Source organism: Mustela lutreola, chromosome X, assembly GCF_030435805.1.
Source record: "Mustela lutreola isolate mMusLut2 chromosome X, mMusLut2.pri, whole genome shotgun sequence".
NCBI lineage: Eukaryota > Metazoa > Chordata > Mammalia > Carnivora > Mustelidae > Mustela > Mustela lutreola.
In genome coordinates this window covers 107,290,916-107,305,308 of record NC_081308.1, presented here as the reverse complement: position 1 = coordinate 107,305,308, position 14,393 = coordinate 107,290,916, and the positions used below count along the sequence as shown (strand labels likewise).

Genomic DNA, 14,393 nt, shown 5'->3' with positions numbered 1-14,393 from the left:
AGATTGCTCTAGGCAGTATAGACATTTTAACAATGTTTATTCTTCCGACCCAAGAGCATGGAATGGTCTTCCATCTTTTTGTGTCTTCTTCAATTTCTTTCATGAGTGTTCTGTAGTTCTTCGAGTACAGTTCCTTTACCTCTTTGGTTAGGTTTATTCCCAGGTATCTTATGGTTCTTGGTGCTATAGTAAATGGAATCAATTGTCTAATTTCCCTTTCTGTATTTTCATTGTTAGTGTATAAGAAAGCCACTGATTTCTGTACATTGACTTTGTATCCTGCCACGTTGCTGAATTGCTGTATGAGTTCTAGTAGTTTGGGGGTGGAGTTTTTTGGGTTTTCCATATAAAGAATCATGTCATCTGCGAAGACAGAGAGTTTGAATTCTTCACTCTCAATTTGGATACCTTTTATTTCTCTTTGTTGCCTGATTGCTCTTGCTAAGACTTCTAATACTATGTCGAACAAGAGTGGTGAGAGTGGGCATCCTTGTCATGTTCCTGGTCTCAACGGGAAGGCTTTCAGCTTTTTCCCATTGAGGATGATATTTGCTGTGGGTCTTTCATAGATAGATTTTATGAAGTTCAGGAATCTTCCCTCTATCCCTATCCTTTGAATCATTTTAATCAGGAACGGATGCTGTACCTTGTCAGATGCTTTTTCTGCATCAGTTGAAAGAACCATGTGGTTTTTCTCTCTTTGCTTATTAGTTTGTTCTATCACATTGATTGATTTGCAAATGTTGAACCATCCTTGTAGCCCAGGGATGAATCCCACCTGGTCATGGTGGATAATCTTTTAAATGTGCTGTTGGATCCTGTTTGCTAGGATCTTGTTGAGAATCTTAGCACCAAGGGCATAGACTCTTGAACTGGACTTTTTGGATTTGATGTCTGTCTCCACTAGCTGTGTGATCTGAAGAAAATTACTTAACCTTTTTCTGCCTGTTTCTTTTTCTACAAAATAAGGAAAACATATCTCATTATGAAATTTTTGAAGATTAAAAACAATCATGGATATAAATTTCTTTTAAAAAATATCTGCATTTTTTTTCTAGTCCTCCAACTTCTGATAATAATAATAATGGAAGAAGAAGAAGCATTATTATTTAAGCAAGCTGACCACTTAAACTTCTACTAGGACCTTTCCTCTGGTACTTGTTTTTTAAAACTGTTAATCATATTATTTTCATGGGCTGCCGTGACCACCTTGTGAAAGTCATAGGATAAATGATAGTAGGTATTTTTCCACTTTATAGTAAGAAGATGGTGCCATTGTACTTTGTCATAACGCGGGGTGTAGAACCTACATTTTGAAGCCCCTTCTAATATAGGCTGCTGCCTTTGGCATACCATAGCCCCCCCCCCCCCCCCGCTCTTATCCATGGTTTCACTTTCTGTGGCTTCATTACACATGGTAAACTGAGGTTTGGAAGCAGATGATCCTCCTGACATTTCTCAGAAAGTCAATAATAGTCTAACATCGTCACTAAGGCCTGTATCATTCCCCTCACTTCGTCTCATCCTGTAGGCACTTCATCATATCATATCGTCACAAGAAGAGTGAATGTACTACCATAAGGTATTTTGAGAGAGAGACTACATACATTCCCATAACTTTTATTATAACATATTACAATTGTTCTACTTTATTAGTAGTTATTGTTGTTAATCTCTCATTGTGCCTACTTTAGACTTTCAGTTAAATTGTATCATAGCTATGTATGTATAGGAAAAAACTTAGTTTGTATAAGGTTTAGTACTATTCCTGCTTTCAGGCATTCACTGGGGATCTTGAAACATACACCCTGCAGGTAAGGTGGGACTATTGTAGTTAGCATTTTCCTAGAAGAACCAAATACTGGTGCAAACCCCTGCAATCATTATTAACCCCTGCATCCACCTCTATAATTAAATCACTAAAGGGTCTATATCTTTGTAGCATATGCAATGTTAATTTGATTAGCTCCACTTCCATCTAATATTTAACATAATTGAAAACAAGGTTCAAGTTAGGAAGCAGTGAAAATGCTTCTGCTTCCAATTGTTAAACATGAAATTTGAGAGACTTACTGAAAATGTATGATTTTCACTGAACTAAGGCAGAATGTGGATAGCAGTAGAGAGCTATGATTAATAATTGCTATCTGTGGGGTACCTGGGTGGCTCAGTGGGTTAAAGCCTCTGCCTTCGGCTCAGGTATGATTCCAGGGTTCTAGGATTGAGCCCCGCATTGGGCTCTCTGCTCCTCAGGGAGCCTGCTTCCTCCTCTCTCTCTGCCCGCCTCTCTGTCTACTTGTGATCTCTGTCTGTCAAATAAATAAAATCTTTAAAAAAAATTGCTATCTGTAAGCTATGGAGGAAAGTGATCTCTCTGTTCAATACCATATTTAAAACCCATTACTTCTCAAGATACCATATTAAATTTGATGCTACATTTTAGATAAGTATGTTAATACTGAAATTACCACAAAATTTACAAAATCACAATGGATTTCATTGTAAGAAAAATGAATTGAAAATGATTGTTTACTTGGTGAAATCAGCTATTGCTCTTCTCCAAAGAGTAAAAAAAGCTTTTATACATTGAGTCACCTTCAATTTTCTTGAAGATTATTCCTGTATTAAGTGTTTAGCTGATTTACATAATCCACCACAAAGGATATTGAAAAGTTATAAGAAAGATAATTTGAAATTACTTTAGGAAGTTGTTGGAGTTTGAAAAGACATGATGTGATGGGGGTAGATGTCACTGCCATTCAGATGTAGTATTATTTTCAAATTTCTAAGGGATAGAGATGTGCTTTGTAGTTATACAGTTAAAAAAAAAATCTCTGCCTCAATTGGAAATAGCAACTGGAGATTCTGGGCCCTCATTTGGCATGCACTAAGCTGTTGCCATTTATCTACTGATATACTCAACATGGGCACCTAAGTGGTTCAGTCTTTTAAGTGTCTAATTCTTGACTTCTGCTCAGGTTATGATCTAAGGGTTGTAAGATTGAGACCTGCATGGAGCTCCGCGCTGAGCATTAAGCCTGTGTAAGATTCCCTCCTGCAGCCCCTCCCCTGCCAAACAAAAGCCAAAACAAACAAACAAAAAAAGAAATACCTACAAATCTTTAAAATCGGGATTTGTATATTCCAGTCCGCAAATCTTTGTCCACGTTCATGTAGGCTTGTGTGTGTGTGGTCTTTGGAAAGTTATGGAGTCCAGATTCCCTAAGCAGAATAGAGAATATTAAATGAGAGAAAATATTTCAAATAACTGGTTTAGAGTTCTGGTTATTGGTTTTTCTTTCAAAACTATTTTCCAGGTTAGAGTTTCTTTGTAGAATCTGGTGACAGCACCAATTTTTCTATTTATAATTCTCTTTCTCCATTTGGCTCAAGTGATCTAGCATCAGTGTCCATAAAAATGTCCAAAAATAATGAGAAAAAATAAAGATACACGCAGCCAGAAAAAAAAAAATCAACATCTACAGGGAGAGATGTGAGATTAATTAATCACTCTTTAGTTGTGGAATTACAAGGCTTCCATTTTTATCTTTCAAAATGGCCTGAAGAGTCTGCCCAGGCACTGTGAGGACACCCACTGCAGGTGTTCTCAGAACTGAGTCAAATCAGTTTTGGAGGAGTATTTTTCCAGGAGGGACCTTTCAGCCTTCCATTGTAACACTTAAAAAATGCTAATAGAACAGTTAGCTTAAACAAGCACATCCGAACCAATGCAGGAAACAAAATTTCATTTCAACTTTTGAGTGTTATCTGTTTGATATAATAGGATATGTATGTAGCACAAAAGCAGTCTACTTTGAAAGTCAACATTTCCTGGATAAGAAGCCCCATATGCAGTACATAAAATCCTCAGCCTATCTCCTGAAAAATGATTTATTTCTTTTTATTTACTAAAATATTACGGTTGTGACCATGAGATAGACACCAAAATATCTGGCCAATTCCGCAACAAAATGAAACTAGGCTTTAGGTTTTATGTACCTCTCTGGGCTCTCATCACACACAAATTGATTTTTAAAAAAAATTTATATATATTAGAATTTAGTCAAACTATAGTTATTTAGTGAATAACTAAATGAAGTCAATCAAACAGCTGCTGAGGAATTAGATACTAACAAATTGTTTTCAGAATAACTCTTGGTTTTACTAAGTTTATCATATTTTTCTGAAACAGGTGCTTTCTGTCCAGCCAGTGATCATGCTTTACTTTTAGTATAAAGTTCAGTCATCTAAAAAGGACCCCCAAAAGGGCAAACAATAAACTATGAAAGATAGTTTCAGCAAGTGTTATGGATAAAGGGTTTATTTACTTATTATATGCTACTGATATATTTTAATTAAAAATAAAAAACCTCAGTCAGGTCCTCAGTAGATAAATGTGCAAAAGCCATAAGTAGTTCACAAGAGAGGAATTAGACCTAGCAAATGCATGTCAAAAAAATTACTCAGCCTCACTAATAATCCGGGAAATTAAAAACTAAAAGAAGATACCTTTAAATTTACTTATTTCAAATAGACCTTAAAAAATAATACTCAAGGTTGGCAAGGGTACAATGAAAGGAGAGTATTGCTAATGGCAGTGTAAATCATTACAATCCCCCAAAGCCACAAATATGTTCAAACCTTTTGGCTTATTAATTCAACTTCTTGGAATTTACCCTAAGGAAATAATAAAAAATGTTGAAGACATGCGTGTTATCTTCAAATGACTCCAGTTAGAATATTTATAAATGGGGAGAGAAAATGTAGAGACCGAACAATAGGGGAATGGGTATGCAAATTATGGTACATCCACTTTACATTGCTATTAAAAATGACAGTTACAGAAATTTTGTAGAAAAATGCAAAGATATCTAGACTGAAGGAAGCAACATGAAAAAAACGTATTTGTGTATTATGACTGGAAGGAAATGGACCAGAATGACAGCAGGTAGGATAAGTGGGGCAGATTTCTCTCTCAGTCTTTGAAAGAGTCAAGTGATTATCTTGCTTTTACAGTTTTGTTTGTTCCCCACAATTCACTATTTATGTGTTCCCTTAAGAAAAACAAAGGTGGGAGAAAAATCAGACAAAAGTTCACGTTCCATTTAAGAGCTTCCTAAGTCCAGTCTTTTCTTTCTTTCTTTTTATTTAATTGAAGTGTTGTTGATATGTTTTATTAGTTTCAGGTGTACAATATAGTGATTTGACATTTATGTACATTATGTAGTGTTTACCATGTTAAGTGTAGTTACCATCTGTCACCATACAAAGTTATTATAATATTATTGGCTATAGCCCCTATGCTGTACTTTATATCCCCATGACATATTTATTTATTTTTTTTGAGGATTTTTATTTTAATTAACAGAGAGAGAGATCACAAGTAGGCAGAGAGGCAGGCAGAGAGGGAGAGGGAAGCAGGCTCCCTGCTGAGCAGAGAGCCCAATGCGGAGCTTGATCTCAGGACCCTGAGATCATGACCTGAGCTGAAGACAGAGGCTTTAACACACTGAGCCACCCAGGCGCCCGACATATTTATTTTATAACTGGAAGTTTGTACATCTTAATCCCCTTCACCTATTTTTTTTTTAATTTTTTATTTTTTATAAACATATATTTTTATCCCCAGGGGTACAGGTCTGTGAATCACCAGGTTTACACACTTCACAGCACTCACCAAATCACATACCCTCCCCAATGTCCATAATCCCACCCCCTTCTCCCAAACCCCCTCCCCCCGGCAACCCTCAGTTTGTTTCGTGAGATTAAGAGTCACTTATGGTTTGTCTCCCTCCCAATCCCATCTTGTTTCATTTATTCTTCTCCTACCCACTTAAGCCTCCATATTGCATCACCACTTCCTCATATCAGGGAGATCATATGATAGTTGTCTTTCTCTGCTTGACTTATTTCGCTAAGCATGATACGCTCTAGTTCCATCCATGTTGTTGCAAATGGCAAGATTTCATTTCTTTTGATGGCTGCATAGTATTCCATTGTGTATATATACCACATCTTCTTGATCCATTCATCTGTTGATGGACATCTAGGTTCTTTCCATAGTTTGGCTATTGTGGACATTGCTCCTATAAACATTCGGGTGCATGTGTCCCTTTGGATCACTACATTTGTATCTTTAGGGTAAATACCCAATAGTGCAATTGCTGGGTCATAGGGCAGTTCTATTTTCAACATTTTGAGGAACCTCCATGCTGTTTTCCAGAGTGGCTGCACCAGCTTGCATTCCCACCAACAGTGTAGGAGGGTTCCCCTTTCTCCGCATCCTCGCCAGCATCTGTCATTTCCTGATTTGTTGATTTTAGCCATTCTGACTAAAAAAGAGAGCTATAGACCGATATCCTTGATGAACACAGATGCGAAAATACTCAACAAAATACTAGCCAATAGGATTCAACAGTACATTAAAAAGATTATTCACCACGACCAAGTGGGATTTATTCCAGGGCTGCAAGGTTGGTTCAACATCCGCAAATCAGTCAATGTGATACAACACATCAATAAAAGAAAGAACAAGAACCATATGATACTCTCAATAGATGCTGAAAAAGCATTTGACAAAGTACAACATCCCTTCCTGATCAAAACTCTTCAAAGTGTAGGGATAGAGGGCACATACCTCAATATCATCAAAGCCATCTATGAAAAACCCACCGCAAATATCATTCTCAATGGAGAAAAACTGAAAGCTTTTCCGCTAAGGTCAGGAACACGGCAGGGATGTCCATTATCACCACTGCTATTCAACATCGTACTAGAGGTCCTAGCCTCAGCAATCAGACAACAAAAGGAAATTAAAGGCACCCTTCACCTATTTAACCTGTCTTCCTATCCCCCTTCCCTCTGGCAAGTGCCTGTTCTCTGTATTTGTGAATCTTGTTTCTGTTTTGTTTTGCCTTTTGTTTTGTTATTTAGATTCCACATAGAAGAGAAATCATATGGTATTTGTCTTTTTTTGATCTGACTTATTTCACTTGGTTATAATACCTTCTAGTTCCATCCATGTTGTCATGAATGATAAGATTTTATTTTTTTATGGCTGAGTAATATCCCCCCTCTTGTGTGTGTGTGTGTGTGTGTGTGTGCACATGTACCCCATCTTTATCCATTCATCTATCAATGAACATTTAGGTTGCTTCCATGTCCTGGCTGTTACAGATAATACTACAATAAACAGAGGAGCCTGTATCTTTTTGAATAAGTGTTTTTGTTTTCTTTGGATAAATACCCAGAAGCAGGATCGTTGGATCATACTGTATTTCTGTTGTTAATATTTTTGAGGGACCTCCATGCTGTTTTCCATAGTGGCCGTACAAATTTACATTCTCCTCAATAAGGCATGTGCTCCCCTTTCTCCACATTCCTCACCAACATCTGCTGTTAGTCCAGTATTTTGTGAATGAGTCAATCTGGATTAATGTAAAAGGTCCTCAATGAAGAAAAATTAGTATAATAATCCCAAGGAGTACTCTCCCCTTTTGCTAGCTATTCTCCAGGTGCTAGGTGGCCTCACTTTGTCTGTCTGCTATGTTCTGGAAAAGTCCTATTCTCTTTGAACAATGTCCAATGTATTTTTTAATTTTTTCTGGAGTAGAGTGTGTCATTTTGGTGAAGGCTCCAATGCGTGAACAGTTGCTATAACTAGGACAAGCCAGTTTTCCATTTTGAGAGGGTATATATATGATTATTAATAAGAAATGGAAAGAAAATAACAGAGGAACAGGAAGGGAAGTTATCCCAAGTACATAAATATATACAGATCAATGAATTCAAAAGTAATATTTTAGTTAAAATACGCCATAATAGATTGGAATGTGTGTCAAGGGTTGGGAAGAGGGAGAGGAAAGGAACAAAAGCGAGGAGGGGAAGGGGACTGATAAATAATATAGACTTGGCTTGGAATAAACCCACCATTTTTTTCTAGTTCTTTTTAAACTTTTTATTTAAATTCCAGCTGGTTAACGTAGAGTATAATACTAGTTTTGGGTATACACTTATAGTGATTCAACATATCCATACATGACCCAGTGTTCGTCCCAACAGATGCACTCCTTAAGCCCCATCCCCTATTTCTCCCATGTCCTCACCCACACTCCTCTAGTAACCATCAGTTTGTTTTCTATGTTTAAGAATCTGTCACTTATTTGTGGAGCATAACAAATAGCATGGAGGACATGGGGAGATAGAGAGGAGAAGGGAGTTGGGGGAAATTGGAAGGGGAGGTGAACCATGAGAGACTATGGACTCTGAAAAACAATCTGAGGGGTTTGAAGTGGCGGGTGGGTGGGAGGTCAGGGTACCAGGTGGTGGGTATTAGAGAGGGCACGGATTGCATGGAGCACTGGGTGTGGTGCAAAAATAATGAATACTGTTATGCCGAAAATAAATAAAAAATAAATTTAAAAAAAAAGAATCTGTTTCTTGGGGCACCTGGGTGGCTCAGTCTGTAAAGTGTCTGCCTTCAGTTCAGGTCATGGCCTCAGGGTGGTGGGATCGAACCCGGAGGCCCATGCTCCGGAGATGCTTGAGATTCTTTCTCCTTCTGCACCTCCCACTGTGCGCGTGCTCTCTCTCTCTCTCAAATAAATAAAATCTCAAAAAAAAAAAAAAGATTTTGTTGGGCCTCCTGTGTGGCCCAGTGGGTTAAAGCCTCTGCCTTTGGCTCAGGTCATGATCTCAGGGTCCTGGGATCAAGCCTGGGATCAGCAGGGAGCCTGCTTCCCTTCCTCTCTCTCTGCCTGCTTCTCTACCTACTTCTGATCTCTCTTTCTCTCTGTCAAATAAATAAATAAAGCCTTTTAAAAAATGATTTTGTTCTATTGCTTTATCTCTCTCTTCCTTTGTTCTTTTTGTTTGTTTCTTAAATTCTATGTAGGAGTAAAATCAAATGGACTTGGGCCTTTCTCTGACTGACTGATTTCACTTAGCATAAACACACCATTTTTTTTTTTTTGAGAATTAGTCTAAGCTTCCCTTCAATTTCATATACAATCGTGAGATTTTAGAGCTAGAAGAACTCTTTGAAATAATTTAATCTCCTTCTTACATTTAGAAAAACTAGAGGTCCTAAGAGAGAGGAGGTGATATACCTTAGGTCACTGTGCCAAGTGTCTTCTGATTGACAATGTGAAGAAGCGATTAAGAGTATGGCCTTTGGAGCATATTGTATAAATTGAGATCTTGGCTCTGCAATTTACTGGGTATGTGACCTTGGTCTAGTCACTTAACTGCTCTGTTCCTTGATTTTCTTTATCTATAAAATGTACCTACTTCATCAGAAACAGTAAGAATTAAAGGAGTTAATGTGCAAAAAGCACTTAGAACAGTTCCTGGTGGGCCTGCTACATGAGACCTGCCACCTGAGTTAGCTGCTGCTGCTGTTACGGTGCTGATTCTGCCATTCCAAGGCCAATGATTTTCACTACCAAGTTGTCTTTTCATAGACTTATGGTGACTAAAGAAACATGTACCTCCCTGGGTCTTTTCCAAAGTCACCTTGGAGTTTATCTTAGTAGCAAGTAGCAAGTAGAAAACACAAAGGTAAACCACAGGTAGTGACATTTGAATTTATACTGTGTGACCTATCTGACTGTATCTTTTGCAGTAGAGAAGATAATTGACTTTGATTTTCACGGTTTCATACTAGCAGCATGTATTTTACCTACACAGTTCCTTTTTGTAAAGTTTATCATTATCAAAATAATAGAGAAATAAGAAAAATTGTTTTGCTGTGAATAGCATTTGTGTACATTTGGTTTTTCTATGAGTTGATAGTGTGCTCATCATGTCTAAAGAATGTATGCTAGTCAGCGGACCTCTAGGATGCCTTGTTGAGCACTGAATGAAGAAGTCAATAACGCACATATGAGCCTGTCCTTAACCTTAGAGTATTTAGAACAGCATCTTTTCAGAATTATTGTGCTTTCAAACTCTGTTAGATTTAAAGTATTAATCTTTCTCTTAATGTTGTCCAATTTATTTTATTTCCAAAAAGTGAACCATTTGTGAGTGACTCACAGCACTTTAGTAAATATCATAGTTTCCAAGCTCTAGGCACCAAGTAGGGTACCACCATATCATGTGCCTAAAGAGAGCTGGAATGTCTCTTCTGCTGTCTGGGCCCACTGACACAAACATTAAGACAGGAAGTCATGATTGAAACAGGTTAGGGAGCAGGGAAGGATTATTTTCTCTTGGTTTATACCAATTTGTGGTTTAAAGGAAGATTGCTTCAAAGAACCCTCAATAACCTTGAATAGATGTGACATTAGTAGCTGATTCATAGCTGTGAATAGCTGTGATTAGAACTCCAAGAATGGTTCAAAATGGATATAGGAATATTCCTCTCCCTCTCTCTGTCTTTCTCCCTTCTGCAACCCCCCCAGGAGTTTTCAAGTTGCAAATAAACATACTGAGGGGAAAGAGAATGTCTGCATTTCATACATAAAAATAAGGGTGATTTTAACATCATAAATCATAGTTGCCAGAACACAACATTAGGCATTAGAAGTGAGATGTTTTTCATTTTTAAATTTAACTTGTTAGGTTTGAATGGTGTTAAGATATGTGTAAATTCATAACCAACTGAGGCTTAAGAAGGAATGTTATTTTGACCATACCTCTGCTATGTTAATCCCAATCAGAGTGAACCAAACTTGATTGAAAGAACAAGTGAGAGATGGGAAAGAAAACTATATATATATATATATATATATATATATATATATATATAATATATTAAAAATAACTTAATAAAATGCTTTCTGTTACTATATATATAAAATATATATATACAAATATATATAGTAACAGAAAGCATTTTATTAAGTTATTTTTAATATATACTTTATATATATATATAGTAACAAAGCATTTTATTAAGTTATTTTTAATTATAAGGTTCTTGATTGATATTTTGTTTTTAAGATTTTATTTATTTATTTGACAGAGAGAGAGAGAGAGAGGGGATACAGCAGGGGGAGTGGGGGAAGGAGAAGCAGACTTCCCACTGAGTAGGGAACCTGATGTGGGGCTATCCCAGGACCCTGGGATCATGACCTGAGCCAAAGGCAGATGCTTAACTGAGTGAACCACCTAGTGCCCCAAAAGAACTGATTTTATTTTTATTTATTTTTTAAAGATTTTATTTCTTTATTCATCAGAGAGAGAGCACAAGCAGGGTGGGAGCAGCAGGCAGAGGGAGAAGCAGTCTCCCTGCTGAGCAGGGAGTCTAATATGGGACTGGATCCCAGGACTCTGGGATCATGACTTGAGCCAAAAACAGATGCTTAATGATTGAGCCACCTAGGCGCCCCTCTTGATTTGTATTTTTGCATCATTCATGTCCTTATGTGGAAAATAGCTCTCCACCCCTACTTGGTAAACTTTCATTCCTTAATGAATGAAAACTCCTACATGTTGGCTCAAGTGAAACTAGATTAATTTTACTGATGCCTCCTTTTCTGGGTGGAAGTCCAATTCTCTGCTGCTAAGATACTTTTCTAGAAGTCTGCTATTGATAGGTTTCTCACTTTGCACTATTTGTAGTAAAGTCAGGGTCTAAAATCCAGCCAGCTGTCCACCTTATGATGCACATACTATGGGAACTTAAGGAGAGAGGGATTAAAATTGGCCTTCATCATGTAGATGCCCAATATAATTTCAGTGGTTGTTATGTTGGCATTAGTGATGAACAGACAAGCTGAATCAAGTCCAGTCTTTTCCAATATCCTCACCTTTAGTGCTTAAACACTGCTTTGTCTTTGTTTATGAGTCCTTTCATTTGGCTTGATAGTGGAGTTGTTTATCACTAGCATTGGACTGTGAATTCCTTGGGGGCGGAGAGAATGACCTATACATTTCCACATTCTCTCTAGCCCCTCTTGTGAATGCTGGGCCACAATGTATTCGGTTCATTCAGCAAGTATTGATCAAAGAAGCATAAGACTCAGATTCTGCCTTCATGTAGTCTACTACATGCCAGACATTGTGCTTGTTTGGGGGATATAACAGTGAATAGAAAAGATAAAAACACTTAATGGAGCTTATATTTTAGTAGGGGAGAGACAGATGACAGACAATAAACAAATAAGCAAAATATATAGTATGTCATTTGGTGATAAGTGCTACAAAAGATAGGAAGGAGGATGAGAGGTGACCCCTTTCTAGTGGTTTACAACGGTGTGTTGCAAAGGCCCTGAGGTGGAAACTCACCTGAGATTTTCAGAAACCGTGAGAAGGCTGATGCACCTAAAGTGCATGAGATAGGTGGAAATACTGGGAGATGAGATTAGAGAGGTTAGGGTAGATCAAGGTGAACCTTGTGGGGATCTTGTTGGTCATTGTAAGGATTTTGGCTTTTCTGTTGAAGGAAATGAGACACTAGTGTTGCTTCTGAGCAAAGGAGAGACATGACATGACTTAGATTTTAAAAGCTTCATTCTGGCTGTAGTGTGGGGAATGTGCTATAACGAGAGCAGTGGTAGAAGCAGCACATCAGTTAAGCTCTTGCAGTAATCCAGGTGGGAGATGATGGTGTGAACAAAATGGGAGTGGGGAAGTGGAGAGGTGTCATTGGATTCTGGATATATTTCAGAGGTAGCACCAACAGAATTTACTAATAGATTACATGTGTGTGGCAGGAGCAAATGGAAGAGAGGAGCTGCCATTTACCTTTTACCAAGATGGGGAAGAGGAGCAGTTTTGGCAAGCCATGGGAATTGGGACATTGGTTTTGAACATAGTAAGTTTGAGAAGCCAGGTAGAGATACTGAGTAGGTGGTAGGATATTCACATCTGTGGCTCAGAGGAGAGATTATGCTGAAGCTATCAGTTGGAGAGTGTATAGACAGTGTGTTTTATGAGATGACGTGAGATTAGATTGTTGCCAAATCATCAGTATATATTCACTTAAAATACTTGATTTGCTTTCTCCAACTATGTTCATCTCTGGTATTAAGTGATACCAAACTCGCTGTTTCTGTAGACCATTTATGGAACTTGTAGGATAGGTGTTAGTTTCTACTATGTGTGTGCCTAGAGTAGTGTTAAGTGGTATGGGGGCTGCAAAGAAGCATAAGACTCAGATTCTACCTTCAAGGACCTTATCATTCACTTAGAAAAGCAATACTTCGGTTCATGAAACTGTTCAGACTACAAAGGATTAGGTACCACTGAATGCCTATCAGTCAATGCATAAGCTTTATTGAGTAATTTCTGTATTCTCTGTGTTTGCTATACACACAAGAGAAATTCCAAAAAACGAGATTCTGCACATGATTTAGGAACCACAGTCTAGATGTCTGTAGATTTCATTGAAAATACCTGTGGCTATGGGATGCTTGGGTGGCTCAGGTGGTTAAGCAGCTGCCTTTGGTTTGGGTCATGATCCTGGAGTCCCAGGATCAAGTCCCACATCGGGCTCCCTGCTCAGATGGAAGTCTGCTTCTCCCTCTGAACTTCTACCCTTCATGCTCTCTCTCTCTCTCTCTTTCTCAAATAAATAAATAAAATCTTAAAAAAAAATTCCTGTGGTAAAGAACTTAAGAAAAATAAAGGAGTCCATTTCACTGCAAAGTAAAATCATAAAGTTATTTAGGTTTGAACTAGATTTTTTTTAACATTGCACAGAAAAGGACCAAGTTGCAGAGTTGCAGCATTTGATGAACATTATAAAATAATGTAAGGAATGAAAATAAGTAAATTTTTACAGGGCTTTACGCTTTTCAGAGGACTTGGACATCTCAAATGGCATTTGACGTTCTCAAACCTGCTCAAACCTCTCTGTGGTAAGGCAGAAAATGCCTCTACTTGCCCTAAGAGCCTTAGCGACTTCAAGCTCAGCATTCTGTGGGGGAAAGCGGGGTCTCTCAGTGATTTATCATGAAGCTTTAAAATTTCTATCTCTAAACCCAATTCTTATACCAGTATACTCACCAGAAGTGTTGTTTACATCCTCTTGGAACTATGAAGAACAAAAATTTACCGCCACCTAACTCATTAAAAATTCTCTGCAAGCCCAAGGCTCAAAAGCCACAATATGGACACAAAGAGCTCAGTCCCCCTCAAGGACACTTTATTTCATGAGCCTCCCTCATTCACGATTCTTCCCTTCTTTAAAACCCCTTTCTTTTTTTTTTTTTTTTAAGATTTTATTTATTTATTTGACAGACAGATCACAGGTAGGCAGAGAGGCAGGCAGAGAGAGAGATGGGGAAGCAGGCTCCCCGCTAAGCAGAGAGCCCGATGCGGGGCTCGATCCCAGGACCCTGAGATCATGACCTGAGCTGAAGGCAGCGGCTTAACCCACTGAGCCACCCAGGCGCCCCGAGGCCCTGTTAAAACCCCTTTCTTAAATGCAGTATTAAACCGGAGGC

At 38.0% G+C, this 14,393-nt stretch overlaps 1 protein-coding gene across 4 annotated transcripts in view; it reads left to right on the top strand.

Moving 5' to 3' along the window:
- The window catches only part of TENM1 (teneurin transmembrane protein 1), an 801,117-nt gene that overhangs the window by 228,306 nt on the left and 558,418 nt on the right, over nt 1–14,393 (top strand). The gene's annotated exons all lie outside the window — the stretch shown is intronic.